Source organism: Tauraco erythrolophus, chromosome 3, assembly GCF_009769465.1.
Source record: "Tauraco erythrolophus isolate bTauEry1 chromosome 3, bTauEry1.pri, whole genome shotgun sequence".
NCBI classification, from domain to species: domain Eukaryota; kingdom Metazoa; phylum Chordata; class Aves; order Musophagiformes; family Musophagidae; genus Tauraco; species Tauraco erythrolophus.
Window position 1 is genome coordinate 104,139,075 of NC_141467.1, and position 18,996 is coordinate 104,158,070.

The window sequence follows — 18,996 nt, forward strand, 5'->3', positions numbered from 1 at the left end:
GAAGGGCCAAAAGCAAGAAAAGTGAGGGATCAACATGAATTGGGTAGAAGCAAGCAGGGGAAACAGGACAAAAGAGGCTACTCTGGTGTAAACAGGTCATTGGACAGGATGGGTTGATCTGACCAGTTCCTGTCCAAATCTCTGCAGACTATGTTATACTTTCTCTGAGTCCTATTTCTGACTATCCTCTGGGTGAGTATGTGCTCTGTTCTGGATGAGCATATGTGAACAATAGTGAACTGTAAGTTGAAGCAGCTGATGAGTATGAGGATAGATATGTGCATCAGCATGAATGAAGCATGTGCATCGTGAAGCCATGAACCATCAGGGCTCAAATGTCCAGGTATCAGCAACTGGGGACACCTGGGGATCTGAGGGCCAGCTACTGCATAGGGTGTCTAAGACTAGTTAGAATCATAGAATCACAGAATGGTTTTAGTTGAAAGGGACCTCATAGATCATCCAGTTCCAACCCCTCTGCCATGGGCAGGGAAACCGTCCACTACATCACGTTGCCCAAAGCCTCATCTAACCTGGCCTGAACACTTCCAGGGATGGGGCATCCACAACTTCTCTGGGCAACCTGGTCCAGTGCTTCACCACCCTCGGAGTGAAAAATTTCTTTCTTATATCCAATCTAAATCTACCCTCTTTCAGTTTAAAGCCATTACCCCTTGTCCTATCACTACGTGCCCTTGTAAAAAGTCCCTCTCCAGCTTTCTTGCAGGCCTCCTTTAAGTACTGGAAGGCTGTGATAAGATCACCCCGGGGCCTTCTCTTCTCCAGGCTGAACAGCCCCAACTCTCTCAGCCTGTCTCCATAGCAGAGGTGCTCCAGCCCTCGGATCATCTTCGTGGCCCTCCTTTGGACTTGCTCCAGCAGCTCCATGTTCTTCTTACTTGAGAAACCTATGTCATGTGCATGCTTATTCACAGAATCACAGAATCACAGAATGTTAGAGATTGGAAGGGACCTCAAAGGATCATCTAGTCCAATCCCCCTGCCAGAGCAGGACCACTTAGTATTCCTGTAGCAACTTCAGTCCTGGTCAACTGGAGAGGAGGAACAGGATCAGTCCATCAGTGCTCATCATGTTTCTGGAGGTGCTGTATATTTAAATGGAAGCTGGTAGGACATTGTTTTGTGTTTTCTGTCTGTATGATCTGTATGGCTGGCCATGTATATACATATATGCCTATATACATATATATATTAAAAAGTGAAACGTATCGGTGCGCATCCGTCTGGAAAATGGGCTCAATTTCAACACTGGCTGTACCTGGGGACATGGAACTACCGTAGACTCTCACATATTGGGTTATTGGATTTGAACAACCTCTATTGGATTTAACAACCTCTAACAGACCGTAAGCTAACAAACATCAAGCATAGTAAAAGTGCTTTATACCGGGCTGTAGAGAAAAAAAAAAAAAGCAAAGCAAAATACCCAGTTAATGTACAATCAGAAAATGTTTGTGATAATCAGCCATCAGCAAAGTGTTTTCCACCTTCACCCCTCTGCACTGAGTACTGACTGAATTTTCAATCACTTGTCTCATGTGGTAGATGATTATTCTGTGAGTGAGCATAGAATCATAGAACGGTTTGGGTTGGAAAGGACTTCAAAGATCATCTAGTTCCAACCCCCCTGCCATGGGCAGGGACACTTTCCACTAGACCAGGTTGCTCAAAGCCTCATCCAACCTGGCCTTGAACATTTCCAGGGATGGTATTCCTCTTATGACCTGGTCTTGTTTCCTCTAGTTGGTCTAGTTCTCTTGCCTCCCTGGGAGGTTGTTTCGTAATCTTCCTGTTCTTACTCTTTCTCAAATTTATTCCTAATCCCCTTTTCTTTTTTTTTTTTTTTTTTTGATGTTTCCTCTATGCCAGCACTGGCTCTCTATTAGATTGATGGTTTTCAACCCATAATCTGCCTTCTTTACCTAGGGATTCTGCAGGTGGTGCCTAATAAAAGCCAATTGATGAAAAATTGGGCTGCAATGCATTTTAAAATTATTTCAAAACTGTATTTTATTTTTTTTTTAAAAGTGTCCTCTTAGTTTACATTTTTCTAACCTGCCCAAGGTCTGCTCTCATGAAAGATGTTCCCCTTATGGTTTTGTTCTGCTCACTGAAGTGTTGAGCTGGTCTTCCTGAGCAAGAGTATTGCACACAATTAGACCAGGTGGGATCTTATCAGTACAAAAGCAGGAATATCTCCTGATTTCTTCTGTAAACACCTGACCGAACCCTCTCTAGGACTGTGCTCAGATCTCATTTCCTCTGATGGTTCCAATGGATGAGTCCTGATATTAGAGGACAAGTTGTTTTTATTATTTTTCCAAATGCACCAGTTCACTCTCAGCCCTGTTACCTGTTACATGTCATGTTGATGACTGTATTTTCCAAGGTGGCACAACTTCTGGTGTGATATTTTCATCCTCTTCTGAACTGACATTTCCCAGTTTTGGCACAGAACACTGACTCTGTTACCAGCAGGTTACTTAATTCCTCTGTTCCTTATCTAAAAAATACCCAAAAAGCCTAATGAGTCATCTTATAACTGTCCTCTCTCACTAAATTGTCAAAGACCATCTTTCCCCACGTGAATATTCATTGCCTAACACATTGCAGCCTTGATTGAACTGATGCCTTTGAGTGGTGTTTTCATACCAATTTAGCTACACCAGAGAGGACAGTAGAAAACATTTCTGTGGCAGGAAGAGTTTCCGAGGGATCTTCACTGAAAACAGATTAGAACCTCTGTTGATTTATCTCCCATGAGAAAGACACAGACGCTACTATGAAGTCAAGCCACCAATTCAACCATCATCTGCTATTTTTACTGGTATGATAGTTTTCCTTGCAGAGCCCTGCGTCACAAGAAAATTGTCTCCCTTTGAGTAAGTATTGCTAAGGGTGCTGTGATATCACACCCCTATCCTATATATTTTCTTTTCAAAATGCATGACACGGTAGAAGGCTCAGCACGTGTCTTGGGTCTGCCAGGGACACCAGATCCAAGGTGAGAGGCCTCTGTTACATTTTCTGGAAAATATACTGCCCTGGGGCAGGAGTTTGGAAAAGAGCAGGCAGGACCTCTGCCACTGCCGTGGGCGCGCCTGATTGCCACACCTGCCTCTCAGAAATGTTCAAAATCCACTTTCCTCATGGAAGTATAGGTTGGATGGAGAATGGATTGAGAGCAGCCCTGAGGAGGACTTGGGACTCCCTCTCTCTTCTGTCACAGCAGGAACTCCAAGGCTGCCTGATGAATACAAAAGGGAGAGAGATTTCTAGCTCTGCCAAATGCTCAATGCATATAAAATCATAGAATCACAAAATGGTTTGGGTTGGAAGGGACCTCCAAAGATCATCTAGTTCCAACACCCCTGCCATGGGCAGGGTCACCCTCCACTACACCAGGTTGCTCAAAGTCTCATCCAACCTGGCCTTGAACGCTTCCAGGGATGGGGCATCCACAACTTCTCTGGGCAAACTGTTCCAGTGCTTCACCACCCTCAGAGTGAAAAATTTCTTCCTTAGATCTAATCTAAATCTGCCCTCTTTCAGTTTAAAGCCATTGCCCCTTGTCCTATCACTACATGCCTTTGTAAGCAAAGGCCCTCTCCAGCTTTCTTGTAGGCTCCCTTTAGGTACTGGAAGGCTTCTAAAAGATCTCCCCGGAACCTTCTCTTCTTCAGGCTGAACAGTCCCAACTCTGTCAGCCTGTCTTCAGAGGAGAGGTGCTCCAGCCCTCAGATCATCTTCATGGCCCTCCTTTGGACTCGCTGTAACAGCTCCATGTCTTTCTTATGTTGGAGACCGCAGAGCTGAATGCAGTACTCCAGGTGGGGTCTCACAGAGCAGAGTAGAGATGAAGAATCCTCTCCCTCGACCTGCTGGCCATGCTCCTTTTGATACAGCCCCGGATATGGTTGGCTTTCTGGGCTGCCAGCGCACATTGCCGGCTCATGTTGAGCTTCTCACCCACCAGCACTCCCAAGTCCTTCTCCTCAGGGCTGCTCTCAATCTATTCTCCGCCCAGCCTGTACTTGTGCCTGCAATTGCCCCAACCCATGTGCAGGACCTTGCACTTGACCTTGTTGAACTTCATGAGGTTCTCACAGGCCCACCTCTCTGGCCTGTCAAGGTCCCTCTGGATGGCATCCCTTCCCTCCAGCATGTTCACCACACCACACAGTTGGTGTCGTCAGCAAACTTGCTGAGGGTGCACTCGATGCCACTGCCTATGTCACTGACAAAGATGTTAAACAGCACCGGCCCCAGTACTGACCCCTGAGGAACGATCTTTAATATTCCCTTCGACCCCAAACCATCCCATGATTCTATGATCTTTGGACCAAATGTGAAGTGAGGATCAAGGGCAGCACAAAGACTGAGATCTATCTGACCTGCTCTGTTACTTCCTGGGAATCTCTTTCCTCTGTCCTTTCTCCTCTTGCTTCTCTTGGGCTGCTCCCCACAGCCCAGGACACTTGCAAGTTAAAACTCCCTCCGTTCTTCCTGCAGCACTGGAGCAGTTCCCACCTCTGCTGTCATATTGGTGCTGCTCCCCCACCACCACTCCCTCCCCTCTGCACAGCTCACAGTGACAAGACATTTTCCAGTGCAGTGACTGCTTGAAGTTGTTTTACCACCAGCCTTGAAAGAGAGATGATTTGTAAGGCACGGACACCCCCTCCTGGCTACTGAGCTGCAAAGAAGAATCCTGGATATCAATAATCATGAGCTCGTTTCAGAAAAGGCAGCCATGCATGCAATGATCACGGGAAAGCAGCTCTCATGAATACATCAGGAGAACATCCTGAGCATTCACGAGAGGTGCTGGCACAAAAGAAATTGCTTAATGCAGCAAGGAAATCATTCAGTCATAAAGGCAGTTTATACTTTGTGTATTTCATTTTTATTTATTTTTTTTTATAACTGCCTAAAAAAAAAGAAAGAGGGAGAAGGAGAGAAAACAATAGTAATGGCATTACATAAAAGGGTAACGGATCAGAACATGCTGATCCATCAGCCAGGATGACAAAAGACAAGATGACAGCGATGTGGAGACAAGGAAATCTGTGTTGAACATTTTCATCTAATAGGAAAATGTCACCCTGCTAATGAGACATCCAAAGTGAAACTAACACTCAGAATTAAAATCTACAACCCAGAGCAAAACAAACTAGATTCTGCTTTCAGGTATGGGCCTGGGAAGTGTGTGAACATATGTCGAGAAATAGAATGTTGCTTTGGACCTGCTGTTACCATCTGAGCACCTAGTGCCAGGCCCACCAAAATTACCTCAGAAGCTATTTTTCATTCAGCAATGTGACGTGGAAACTTAAGAGTGGCCACACCAAGTTGGTCCACAGGTCCACACAACCCCATATCAACTCTTTATTAGGATGGTCTCCCAGGTTCTCATGATCTCTGTGTGAGAAGCTCCTGAGCCAAGTATCTTATCCCTGAACTTTAAAGGTCTAAATTATTTTTGTTCCATGGGTTTGCCTCTTTGCTTTGTGAACTGCTCTAAATGCTTAGCATCTACAGCCCTCTGCAGCAACGAGCTCCGCAGCTTGATAAGGCTTTGTGAAGAGCCAATCTATTTTCTCTGTTCTGAATTTGCCACCTTCAAGCCCTCAGTTTATGAACTGGGAGACTCTGTGGACAAATTTTCCCTATCTGTTTCCTCTAGGCCACTGAGCAATTTTATAGACTTCTTTCATGTCCTTTCTTAATTGTTCTTGTTCTGGACTGAAGACTCTTGGGCTGAAGACCTCTGCAACACGAAATGCACTGAAAGGAGTCCTCTGTTCATTACCTCTGCTTGTCAAGAAGGTGTTCATTTTTTCCTTTTTTTCCTGGTCTGTAAAGGTAGGTGATGGAGACAGCTGTCTACACTGCTGAAAAGGTAGTGAAAGGCAAAAAAAGCAAATTTGCAGATATGAAAAATTTAGTATGCATGTTCATTCTCTGCTGTTAAAATCAGCAAGCATGGCATATCTCAGTCTCCTGTTTTTTTACAGGAGGGAGAAGAAGCAGCAAGCATTCCCACTTGTCCTAGAAAACAGGCTGAAACTAGGGCTGACATATGATTCCCATAAAAGGGCTTAGGTGACCTGAAAAGGGACCCAGCTTTCTACAAAGATTTCCACTGCGGCTGCTTGGGATAAAAAGTTGGCACAGTTACCTGGTGGGGTCTTGGTGCAGCAAGTGATTTGGCTGTTGCCTTCAGCGCACAAAATTTTGCCCCCTGGCAACGCAAAGCCAAGTCTTGCTGCTACTTTGAGCAAAAGGAAGTCGATTCCGTGAGAGACACTGTCTGCACTCACTGTCGACACAGCCTCCCCAGCCTGAGAGATGCTGCGTTTAGTGATGGTAAGAGGTGCATGGGAAGTCAGGAAATTTGTACTCCAAGCCTTGCTACAATTTTACGTAATATGAGGCATTGGAGCCGTTTCCATAATGCCATGACTTAGTCTCTAATCTAAAAAAACAGACAGCAATAGATGTTATCTTTTCTCTTGTCTTCCTGTGTATCTGTAAACTCGGTTCAAGTGAGTAAAGGGTTCAGAGTTTACCTGGAAGGTGCCTACATGTGCTTGTAATACCACTATCTACTACATCCCATTATGATCCCTACACGTATATAGCCTTGAGGCTGAGGCATTTATATCAAATTTTGGCCTTTAGTCACTACAGTATTGCTACTTGCTTGTCTTAGACAAAACCTAGGTCATTACCTGTTTCTTCCTTTCAATAATCCTTTTTCAATGCAATGCTTCATGTAGGGATAAGTGAGGTACAGAAACTCTCACTAGACCTCACGAAGTGGATCTTAGCTCAGATGAGCCTGATCTCCAACCTACTCTGATCTCTAAATTCCAATTTCAACCTCATGACAAGGTTTTTTATCAGCCTAACCCTACCTGAAATTAAGATACTCCTCTGAAAAGAAGACATTCTTCCTAGAAATTCATGAGTTGTACGCAATCCCAACCACTGGCTGAAAAAGAACAAACAGTGCAATCAAGCCGTTTTGTGGTCTTTAAAAAGCCAAGTCTATCCATGCTGCTGTCAGGATGGCCAACTGGTAGCCAGTTGCCAAGCTTGCTGCAGCACCGTGTTATGGTTGCAGCACCCCAGCAATTTTCTCAGGAGGCGTTTGCTCAGTGGCTTAGTGCCACAAGCTGGCATATAGCCTGCCCCAACCTCCAGCTGAGGTGGAGTCTCCCACACGCCTGCTCTAAGTCTGTCACATCCCTCAGCTGCTATTACCTAACAAACACGGTTCTGGGGTGCACCGTCTCTCCCCACCTGGCAGTGATCTTCTGTTTTCACCGTAACATTTTGACATTTTTTTTCTAATGCTGATTCCCATTATGATAATGATGGGAATTATCTTGGTATATACAATTCCTCCAGCCTACCAGGCTTATTCAGACTTCATGTTTCAAGGCTGTGATACTCTTTGTGAGCACACCTGAGGTGGATCACAACAGCTGTTTCACAGAACCTTACAGCTTCAAAAAGCGGTTGAGGACAACAAGAGACAAGCACTGTCAAATAGAATTTAAAGTACCAGAATTCTAATAAAATGTTCACACTGGGAAATCTGTATTTTTTAAAGTAAGAGCAATCCACCACTCTGGAACAGCGGACACCTAGGAAATGACAGATGTGTTATCATTTGAGATGTATAGACCAAAAATGTGGACATCCTTCTAAAGATGTGACAACTGGTTATTGCTATAAGCACAGGAGTTACAGGCATGATGGTCTGTTACAGCTTGTATGCACAGTTAATGTGTGCTGCCAGGACATCCAATTCTCATTGGCTCTCTCACTATCAAGGAGACCCAGAAATCAGCCAACACAAAAACACCAACAGTTGACCTAGAACCCCTAGGTAATGCAAGATCAGCCATAATCTTTGTTCACAGGCAAAAACGAAGGCTAGGCATGCAATTATGCAGTGGGTTGGTCTTGAAGCTCAAAATAACTTCTAACCTCACAGACCAGGAGAGCAGATGTGCTGTTATTAAAGTCAGGTATAACACGCACATTGCAAGGGCATGGATATGAGTGGTCAGTTCCTTACCCTGCCAGGGCAGTGGAAGGGTTTACAGTGGGATGATGGCCACCATATCATCTTCTCCTTATGGTCACTCTAAAGCTTTGAGCACAATATTCAGGAATGGCTTCAGAAAAGGGCATTGACTCTCCTCTGGTTGCTTCAATTTGGAGTCTGAAAGAGTCAAGGGACCCCTATCGATGTTAATTAGTGCCAATCAGCCTCTAAGTACATCTCCCAGCAGACCAGCAGTCACCTAATACCCTTTTTAACACTGTCAGACCCAATCACTTCTTATCTTGACTGTCCTGCTGTATTCACTCTCTTTGGGAACTTTGGCATTCTCAAGTGGAGCACTGGGATTTGCTCTGAGCCATGAATGGCTTATAGATGTTTAGTGTTTGGGGTCATAAAACACAGTGATCATGGTAGTAAGTAGCCTGTTCACGGACTGATGTTTTTCTAAATAGGCTGACCAACCCAACCATTGGAGCTATTCATCAGCAATAACTTTTGCACTGTTTTCCATTAAAATGTCACTGTATTCACAGCCAGGGTTGAAAATGCATTTACATATTAATCCCGATTCTGTTTTTCTCAAGGTTAGCAGACAAAATGAAACATCGAAGCAATCCCATCAGCCCTAGTGCTGTTGTTTGTTTTATTAAAATTCATGGCCTACCTTATCATTTTTGTTAAGCAAAAAAGCAATGTTAAAACTGACAGCTCTATCAAAAGCAGATAAAATTTAGAATATAGGAGTTTTAATCTCTCCTTCTTTTCTACTAAACTGATGGCAAAATGACCTGCATCTTCTTCTCCTCCCTTCCTTCCGTCTCACATGTGTTTTATCTTCACAACACCACCTCATTGACTTTTGGAGCAGGACCCAGTGTATTCAACTACTCTGACCACCTGCCTCGTCCAGGAAACAGATATCCACTGGCAACTCCCTGTAAGAAAGAGTCTTATTCCAGATATCATGTTTTTTTCTCACTCCTGTTTCCTACCTTGCATATTTCATGGTTGGATTCCCCTGAGGAGACTGGAACAGAGAGCTGAGATCCCCTGTTCTTCCCAATATCTTTGAGGTTAGCAATCATGGCAGTATAGGTATATGTTCTCCTTCTCTTAGCCTACTCCAAGATAATATGGGCTATGTCTTTGCAAACTGTTTCCTACCTCTAGGGAAACATACATGGTGGGAAAATCGGGATCACTACGATAGCTTTGTAAAAGCTACCTGATTTATGGCCTCTTTGGGACTTCCCCCTTGGAGTGATTTTCCTCTGAGGGCAGGACAGTGCTTACTGATGGAGGATCAGCAGCTCCCACCTACTTCTCTGGTGTGAATTCTCCATGCAACTGAAGCATCCTCAAAAAAGAAGCATATAATCCTGTGTTTTAGTTAGCAGCACTGTTTCGGTGGCTGCACTGAATCTGATCTGCAGCTGTGCCAGGCAATCATACCACTTCGTCAGAATCAAGGCAACATAGAAATGGCTTCAGGGTTTAATGTCTATGTTCAGATTACCTCTGACAGGTACTGAGTTGGCGTGAAAACTTATGGCCTACAAAACACCACAAAGCAAGTAGTATGGGAAGAGGTCCTGCCTTGAGAAACAGGGCCCTAAAATACCATAGCTGGTGCATAATCTTAGGGAGTTGACATAGTAAACAAGGGAAGACCTTCAATGTCTTCTCAAGACCAAGTCTTCAGCAGTCATCCCAGAGACGGACTTCAGTTCAGCTGAAGCTTGGTTTCCACTCAGGCCAGTGACATTCCTGTTGAATGCAGAAGGGCTCACAGACCTTTCCAGCATGTTCCTGGATCTACAGACTGTGTATGCCGTGAATGCACAAGCACCAGCAAGATGTTTCCAGCTGTCATTATCTTCAGTTAGGATGCTGCTGCCCTGCCGTCGTTGGCTGATGATTTATTAAGAGCTATTTATGCCTGAGCCAATATTTCCTTCTGTTATCCTATCTATTTGCAGTGTCCTCTGCAGCTCCACTACATTGCTTTGATTTATGATTCATGCTATTTTATTTTCTTCAGAGTTCTGCTATATTTATTTATGTTGCCCTCGAGAGCCGATTTGCAAATGCACCAGTCCCAGCAACTTCATCCAGGCCCCCTCCCTGCCTGCACACAATATCATGTCCTCCTTTTGAATAAGTCATTGCTTTTATAGAGAGCAATAAATTTTCATAAGAATATTTCGTATAAGACCCAGTGTGAGGGTCATTAGTAAACATCTCTCACCTGTTAATGGGGATGATTTTAATTTCTGTAGTGTTTCTGTTAATAGGCAAAGGTCTAATTAAGACATTTGTAAAAAATAAGCTGTTGTAATTAATTTCCTTTAATGAGGGAGGGGAATACATTGTTATGCAATTTTATTAGATTAAAATACATTTGTAGACTTTGAAAAAAGCCCTGTTTCTCTAGTCTCACAGAAGGAAACACTCCTGAATATGCAAAAAATTCTAGGACACTGAGACCAGAGAGGCAGCAAAGACTCATTCCCTGCAGCCATTTCCCAGTGTGTATCTGGACTATTTAAATTATTCTAAGCAAAAGCACCCCTTTCCCCTCCCTTTTCTTAGCCTTGTGGGTATTTCCACTCTGAATCCATCTGTCTCCTTTTAGGCTGCTTAATATCTGCTCCGCAGTTCCATCATCCTCTATAACATAGAATCATAGAATCATAGAATCGTAGAATAATAGAAGGGTTTGGGTTGGAAGGGACCTCAAAGATCATCTAGTTTCAACTCCACTGCTATGGGCAGGGAAATCCTCCACTTTAAGATGTTATTTTTTACACCATGTTGCTTAAAGCCTCATCCAACCTGGCCTTGAACACTTCCAGGGATGGGACATCCACAACTTCTCTGGGAAACCTGTCTCCAGTGCCTCACCACTCTCAGAGCGAGAAATTTCTTCTTATATCCAATCTAAATCTCCCCTTTTTCAGTTTAAATCCATTGCCCCTTGTCCTATCACTACATGCCCTTGTAAAAATTCCCTCTCCAGCTTTTCTGTAGGCCCCCTTTAAGTACTGGAAGGCTACATCTTTGGCTCTGATGAGCATGTCTAAAGGACATCAGTGAGTTTTGAACAGATGGGTCTCCATCACAGTGTATTTATACAGCCAGGTAATAACTACACCTTTTTAACTCAAATGAGAGGTCTGTGCTGTATTGAAGGCTTGTCTTAACATTGTATAATGGAGAGAGGGTGAGTACCCCCAGTGTGGTCCTTGCCTGGACTATCAGGAGCGTTGGAGAGAGTCTCTTGTTTCTCACGGTGCATTGCTGTGGTTGGTCTTCTTGCAATCCTTGTTACCATACACCAGGCAAGAAAAGCAGAACATTGAACTTCTGCTGGATACGACCACTATTGGTCTTGTATTCTCATGACTGTCTCTGGAGCCAAACATTTGTCTGAATGGGAAACGCTACTCTCCCACCACTAAACTAAGGAGAACCTACACCAGTGCGTCCCACAAATCAGCCCCACACTTTAAGCTTATTGTCCCTTCCTAACATACAATAGCAGACATCTCATGACTCACTTGGACCATTAGTTTTCACTGCTTTTCCCACTCCCATGAGCACATATAAGCCCCATGCTGCCCCACTGTGTGCTTTTCTTATGGCTTGTACTGGCATTACCTACTGAGCAGCTCAGCTACGCTCCAAGTCTCTGGCCATCTTCTTGCAAACTCTTGTTCATTCCTCTCACCTCTGGTGCATGACAAACGATTGTGTCATCCTTCTACTCCAGGGTCCTGATCTGTGTGACAAAGAGTTTCTAATCTCACCTCATTGTTCATCTCTTTCTCCCCTTAATCTCAATCAGCTCCATGTGTCAACAGCACTTGCTCGAAATCACTTATCACAGGCGAAATTTATTTAGAATTAATCAGAGACAATTTGAGGTGTTTATTAAAGCAGCAACAATCTCAGCTTGACCTTGCAACAAGATTTCTGTTTCAAAGAAACAACTTTTTTATTTTTTTTTTCCTGACACAGAGTTGAAAAACTTTCATTAGGGAACTAACGAAGGTGAAATCCACTGCTGCGCTTCAAGGGATTGCCAGTGACAAATTCTGTTTAACAGAATTGACATTTTCCCTCTCTTTCTTTTTCTTTGTTTGAGAGAAGAACACACAAGCCTTGCAGGAATCACCTGCCCAGGCCCTGCCCAAGCTGAGAAAGGGTCTCATTTTGTTCTGATCTCTCCTCAAACCTCACACCCTTAGAGAGATAGGAGAAGAGACGTGGTAAGACCAAGGTCACATGGAAATGCTGTTAATGCTGTTCTGTTTCTCCTTCCTTGTTAGATCGTTTGCAACCGGTGGTACGAAATGGTTGACTCTCTGGTACTGAAAATATGCTGATTAAGCTGGGATAGTTTTACCAAGAGAAATAGAAGGTACTCATGGGAACAGAGACCCAGACTTCACTTCAGATTAATCTTTACCCCCAAATAAATAAATAAATAAAAAAAAAATAAAAAGGAATTCCATATGACAGTTCAGTAATTAGGGTATAGCTCCCAACTGCAGAGGAAGCCTTGCACCCAGCTCTGGACATGGGCTCTAACCCCTAAGTCCTTCTGCAGAATTTGGACTCCTCAACTCAGCAGTTACAGTCAGTGTCAAAGGATAGTTTTACTGTTAATGTTCATTTTTTCTTCTTTCATTTACCTAAGCCTAAGCAATTCAGAGCTGTTACAGCTTTGAATGACCCCACGTATTAATTCTCATCCAATAATTTGCGGACGTGGTCTATACGCGTAAGGCAGATGGCCTGCCGCTTTCAGAAGAAGCACAAATTGAAAATCAAGTCTGTTTACTCTGCTGGGAATGACTGCTCCTTTTGAAACCTCAGCATCTGCAAAGACCTGTCTTTCTGGGCGTGCAGAAAGGCTTTCCAAGCTGCCAAGAGGCTTGGCAGCTTCCTGTCAGCCAGAGACGATTAAGCATCTCTTGTTAACAGCTCTCTACTGTTACGAGAGCCTCGGTGCAAGGCACAGATTAGCTAGCTCTCTAAACGACGTAGCAGCTTGGTCAGAGCCACTGACCCTGTGCTTCCGAAACCATTCCTCCTTTAATCAGGCTTGTCAGAAGAGACTGGCTCTCCCAGGAAGATATCTGAGCTTCGGTCGCTGCCATCCACAATTCCCTCACTCCCCATCTTTCCACCTCCTCCATCCAAGGGCTCGTCCCTTCTCATATTGAGAATTGTGTTCATCAATCAAGAGGATAAGATGGACGCAAGCTCCCGAATACACTGTAGGCAGAAAATTATTTAGTTCCATCAAATCATCACCCCAGAGGACAATGTATCAAATCCTACGGAAATGCTCTTTTGTGCTGCTAGCAGAGGGTTTTACAAACTCAGGGATTGCTCCAGAGACATCAAACCCTTGGTCTTTATTATAAAATGTAATTCTTCCAAACAGGAAACAGAAAGGAAGCCATCTGACTTAATGCCGAGTCTATACAGCATCAGCTGTGGAAAACAAAGCAGGAACATCTGTTCCCTTGTTTCAGGAATCTGTCTTCAAAATATTCTTTTCTCCAAGTTCCCGAGTAGTTTTAGGATAAATTAGAGTATTTGGGGCAAGTGATTAATTTCCTAGGGAAAAATAATTCCCTAGCTCTTTCTTTGTGCATATTTAGCCTTTGCATCCATCTCTTTACCTTACACTGATCAAGGAAATTGCATAATAATGTTGTGTTCCAGGAGACAAAAAACTATGTGACATAAGAAGATGACAAAGAAGGCAAAAAGAAATTAATAAGGCATTGAAATTTAAAATTGTGCATTTAAATTTAAAATAATGCATTTAAATTTAAAAGTTTAAACTTGTTGGAACAGGGAAGTCCAGGATAGTTACTTAAAACCCAGTAATAAACTGCTAAAATCCATGAGCATGGCCACCTGTCTTCATAATATCCATAATAAACATCATAATTAAGGCAGGCAGAATATGTGGAGGGTGACCCTGAAAGCATGTTTCATGCTACAGCAGCTGTAAAACGAGCACAGGGATGTCTGAACCAGTGGATACATGATGTTAACCATCAAATGATGTGCCAAGGAAGATCCTCGGGAACTCACGGAGCAGCTTTCTGCTGCATCATAAGCTCTTTGCTCCTTGAAAATCGATTATGCAATTGAGATTTATAAATTAACCCATGAACGGCTTTTATTTACACACAAATATTCTGCTGGACTGCGCAAATTAAAAGTTTATGTATGTGTGGAGTTATCTCAGTTGGAATTACACTTCAACAATCTCATTTGCATAAGTCAGAGATTGTAATGACTTACTCAACTAAGCATACCCATGCAGTTAATTACTTTTTTCCAACTGAAATGCCAAAATTATTTCCCAGCAGAGAAAGGCAATTGCTCACCCAAAGCAGCACAGGATGCTGTCGGTCTTAAAACAATTAATATGAAATTAATTTTAACAGACCACTGAACCATATTTAGTGATCAATGCAAAGAGTAATGTGACCAAATACAGCAGCTCAACAAGCAAGTTCACTTCTCTGCTGTCTCTCACCAGGAAATTCTGAAATGAGGAATCACATGAAGCACCTTAGTCTTTAGAAGAGCTGGGCAGTTTAGAGGGGAAAGCAGACTCCCTGAGAGAGCAAAATTTATCTTTGGAAGCACGTTGTTACAAACTCAGAAATTTGCAAAGGCAGATTCCTCGTGTTCCCACCTCATATTCCCACCACACAAGAGGGAGCAGGAAAATTTCCAGGTTTTGGAGAAGACAGAGAAGATATTGTGTCCTGGTTGAACAGTCAAGGCAAAATAATGTCACAAGCAAAAAGGATGAGATAACACTAAGAGTATGGGACTGTGCTCGTAAATTTGGGACCTGTGGCCACCCTTATTTACTAACTCAGATTTAACTCAAGTTTTTCCTGAATTGGGTTGGTCCAGAACATGATGTTGTCTCTGTTGGTAGGAATATGGGGGGGAGCTGCCCATGTCTTTGGTCTAAGCAAAGTACCTGATAAAATAAAGCAGATTATAATATTTCATCAGCACAAACTGCCCTTCCATCCATACTGTGTGCCAATCCTTCCATGTCCAGCCATCTCCAGGAATTACACAATGGGTGGATATGTCCAGATATTTAAGTCCAGATTGTGGGCAGCTTGTCAGGGTCCCTACAACTTCTGTTAGAGTTACATCAACATTAGAGTCTTTTTTGTTTCAATCTGAACTCAAATGAAATTTAAAACTGTCAAATCCACTTTGACCAGATTGACCTTTCTCTGCCCTACTCCGCTTCCAGGTAACATCATTTGGAACTATGACAGAGCTTGTATCACCCCCACAGCCTATTGAAACCTGCCTTTGCCTCAACCAGAACACATTTAAACTGAAGAAAATATTAGCTTGTGCCCTGCAGGCACTCAGAGACTCTTGTGAGAGGCAAAAAGGCAAGTTTTCTACAGTGAATCCAATTCCAACGGGCTTAATAGAAAAACCTTTGGACTGGAAGGGATGCACAGAGCAGAGCCATCCACAAAGATCCTATAGCCACAGCAAATTCAGGGCAGGCTACAAACTTTGCAACAGGAGACAATGAGTCTATTCTGATCTCTGTTGGCATGGATTTATTTTCCTGAACATCTCTGCGTGGACAACGTGGGTATGAAACTATTAGGGAGTTGGAGAACACAAATTGTATTGTGTTCTGAAGGTCTTGAAACTCTACTGCATCAGAGTGTCAGTAACTCACAGATTAGAGATGTTGGGCTGTGATTTCCTCTTTAAAAAGTGATTCTCAAGTAGTCTGATTTACTTTGGTTTTAACGTATGGATTATCAGTTTAATTTCCATGAGTTTTTTAATCTGAAATTTAATTTAGGAGATTTTGTCAAGTGATCGTTAAAATTCGTTCTGCTGGGTGTGCTCAGAGGAACTTCTGTCTTCCAAAAATACATCTCTTGGCTTTTATTGCAAAACTCAGAAAGATTCTTGTTATGCCAATCTAGACACTTCAGATCCCTGAAAACCACAGAGGGCCTTTTCTCCTTTCGTCTCTCTGGCAGGAGGGCTCCAGTGGAACTGCAAAGGGCTTTCCCCAATGAGGCTGCAGAAATGGCTTTCAGGCCAAGGTACAAGGCTGTAAAACATGGGAATGACTGTGTAAATCACTGTGGCTTGGCGCACAACTCACAACGGAAAGAGGGACAGACAGATTGGACACATCAAAGGTCTGTCTGGCTCTTCATCCCATCCCTGACAGTGGCAGATGCTCAAGGAAAGATGATAAAGACTAGACATGCTAAGAGTGATCCAAAGGGTGTGGGGTAATATGACACAGAGATCCTACTTCGGGATCTAAAAACTTTACAGCAACCCTAAAAACCTTCCCTGACAGTAGTGTTAATTAGTTCAGACACAGTGCCCTGTGGAGGGAACCTCAATCTATTTCCCACCTGGGCTCTCCCAATGGCTCCACAGCCTTCCCTCTCCCTTTTCTGTTGCAGGAGCAGTCTAGCCCCAAGCTCATCCTAATCCTCTGGGTGCAAAATCCCATTTTGCTCACACTTTTTTTTTTGCAGCTTTTAGCTACATCTGACTGACATAAATACAGGTAATTAAAGCCTTGAAAAGAAGTGTCCGAATTGTATCAACCCAGTGGTGCAATGCTCCTGCAAAGCTAAAATCAGAGTAGGTGTCCTTGACAAGGGCTGTGCAGGAGTGATGTTTTGGTGCATTTAACTTTTCAGGATGTTGTATCATTTTGCTCATATTTGATATCTTGTATTTTCATTCACCTTATCTTTCAGAGAAAAAAAAAGGCAATCAAAGGCAAATTTGAGTGATAGCAGGATGCTTCCGTCCCCATTAAATGGAAATTGAAACATATGCAGAACAAATAACTGCAGGTGCCGAGCTGGAACTTCTCCTATCCGCTCCTCAAGAAATGCACCTGGAGGCACTTCCATGACTCTCTGAACCCTGTCTCGAGTCAGCAGAAGTGTCTGGGGACACGGTGTGCTGCCCTTACCTTTCCTACAGCAAGATTTACCCTTATTAACAGGCATCTGAGAGGCTTGAGGGAATGTGAACAGCTGTAAGAAGCTGATTTAAATCAGGACATCCTCAAAGGCTGGGATTTGCCAGTCTCCCAAGATGGTGTATCTCCTCCCAGCTGATTATCCTTCATCTTGAGAGACACGTCTTAGTCTCAGCCCAGCTGCCTAAGTGTAGGCATGGCTGGTCACCAATCTGGCTGTGAGCAACATGGATGGAGAGATGAGCTCTGGGACCTTGGTTTGGCACCACATGCTCTTGAACCTTGAGGACCTGACTTGCACTTGCTTTAATGTCTGTCCCAATAAAGAGACAAACTCCTCAGCCCAGAGAGGTGCTCTGCTCTGCTACCAGCTGTACCCAGTTAGAAGTTGTCAGTGGATACCTATGGAAAGTACTAATTCAGGATGCCTGGATTGAAAACAGGTGAGAATAGTTCCTGGGAGAAGAGAGGTTTTAGGCTGAAGGTTGCTCTATGGAGGAATCTGAATTTGGTGTCATATTTCTCATTTCCTGGTCAGTAAGGTGCATTTTTAGAATGGTTTGAGGAAGGAACCTGCTGACTGGGGAAGGGCTCTTTACATTAGTGATGGGTGATAGAACAAGAGGAAATGGGCATAAGCTTAGTCAGGGGAGATTCAGGTTGGATGTTAGGAAGTATTTCTTCTCTGAAAGGGTTGTCAGCCACTGGAATAAGCTGCCCAGGGAGGTGGTTGAGTCCCCATCCCTGGATGTGTTTAAGAATAGGGTGGATGAGCTACTTGAGGATATGGTTTAATGGGGATTAGGGATGGTTGGACTCGATGATCTCTAAGGTCTTTTCCAACCTAGAAATCTATGAATCTGCTCCCTATATCTCAAAACAAAAAATAGCAAAATATGGTAAGACTTTCTCTCTGTCCTGACTCTGTGGTACACTAATGAAGGGTCTCCTACCTGGGGAGATTATGAGTTTGGGACTCTATCGCCACAGCTCTTAAAGCATTTTGTCTTAACCTTCCTAAGAACTGGTTGTTCAATAGTTGCTGTTCTGCACAAAACTCAGTAGTCTATTCCTACCTGATTTTTCTTCACTTCTGTCCTGAGGTTACCACCGAAAGAAACAATCTCAGAATTTCAGATTACTTTGCTGCACGGATAGGTAAGAATTCAGGTTACTAGATTTATTTCAGGCAAACCAAACAATCCATTTTGCTCCTGGGAACTGATCTTTCCTAATATTATGTTGGAGAAACTAAAAATCTAGTAGGAAGGATATAAAATTTCCTATTACCAGCACTTACCAAGATGGTCTGGAAGGAAATTTCTGTTGTGGTATGAAGTGTTGTCCCTTTCCAAACCTTAATGATCCATCTTTCATCCATGCACATATGTGGTCTGAAACTGCTTAGCCTACAGAGCAAAAAATGATGTAACTTCTCTTGATGGAGTGGAGGTTGGGACATGCTTGCAGCCTCAGAAAAATATATAATTAAAGTACAGTATATTTAATATACTAGGGTATATATGGAACTTCTGAGAGAGAGGGAGCATGCTGAGTCTTTTCTATGTGATTATGTGTGTTGACATGCAAACATATACATATCCCAGCTACTGCTAGGAAAATGCTGTCTCCCAATCAGAAAAGAAACTTCAGGATTTTACATTTTTGTTATCCCAAATTGGGTCAAAAATACAAAACAATGAAAATTGACTCTGGACCAGGAATCCTCCAGAGCCTCAGAAGTGGGTGGGATCAAGCTGAATGTCAGTGGTTTTGAAACTTGTTTTATTTATCTCAGCTTGTAACAAAATCCTTTTATTCTGTTTACATGTATATTCTT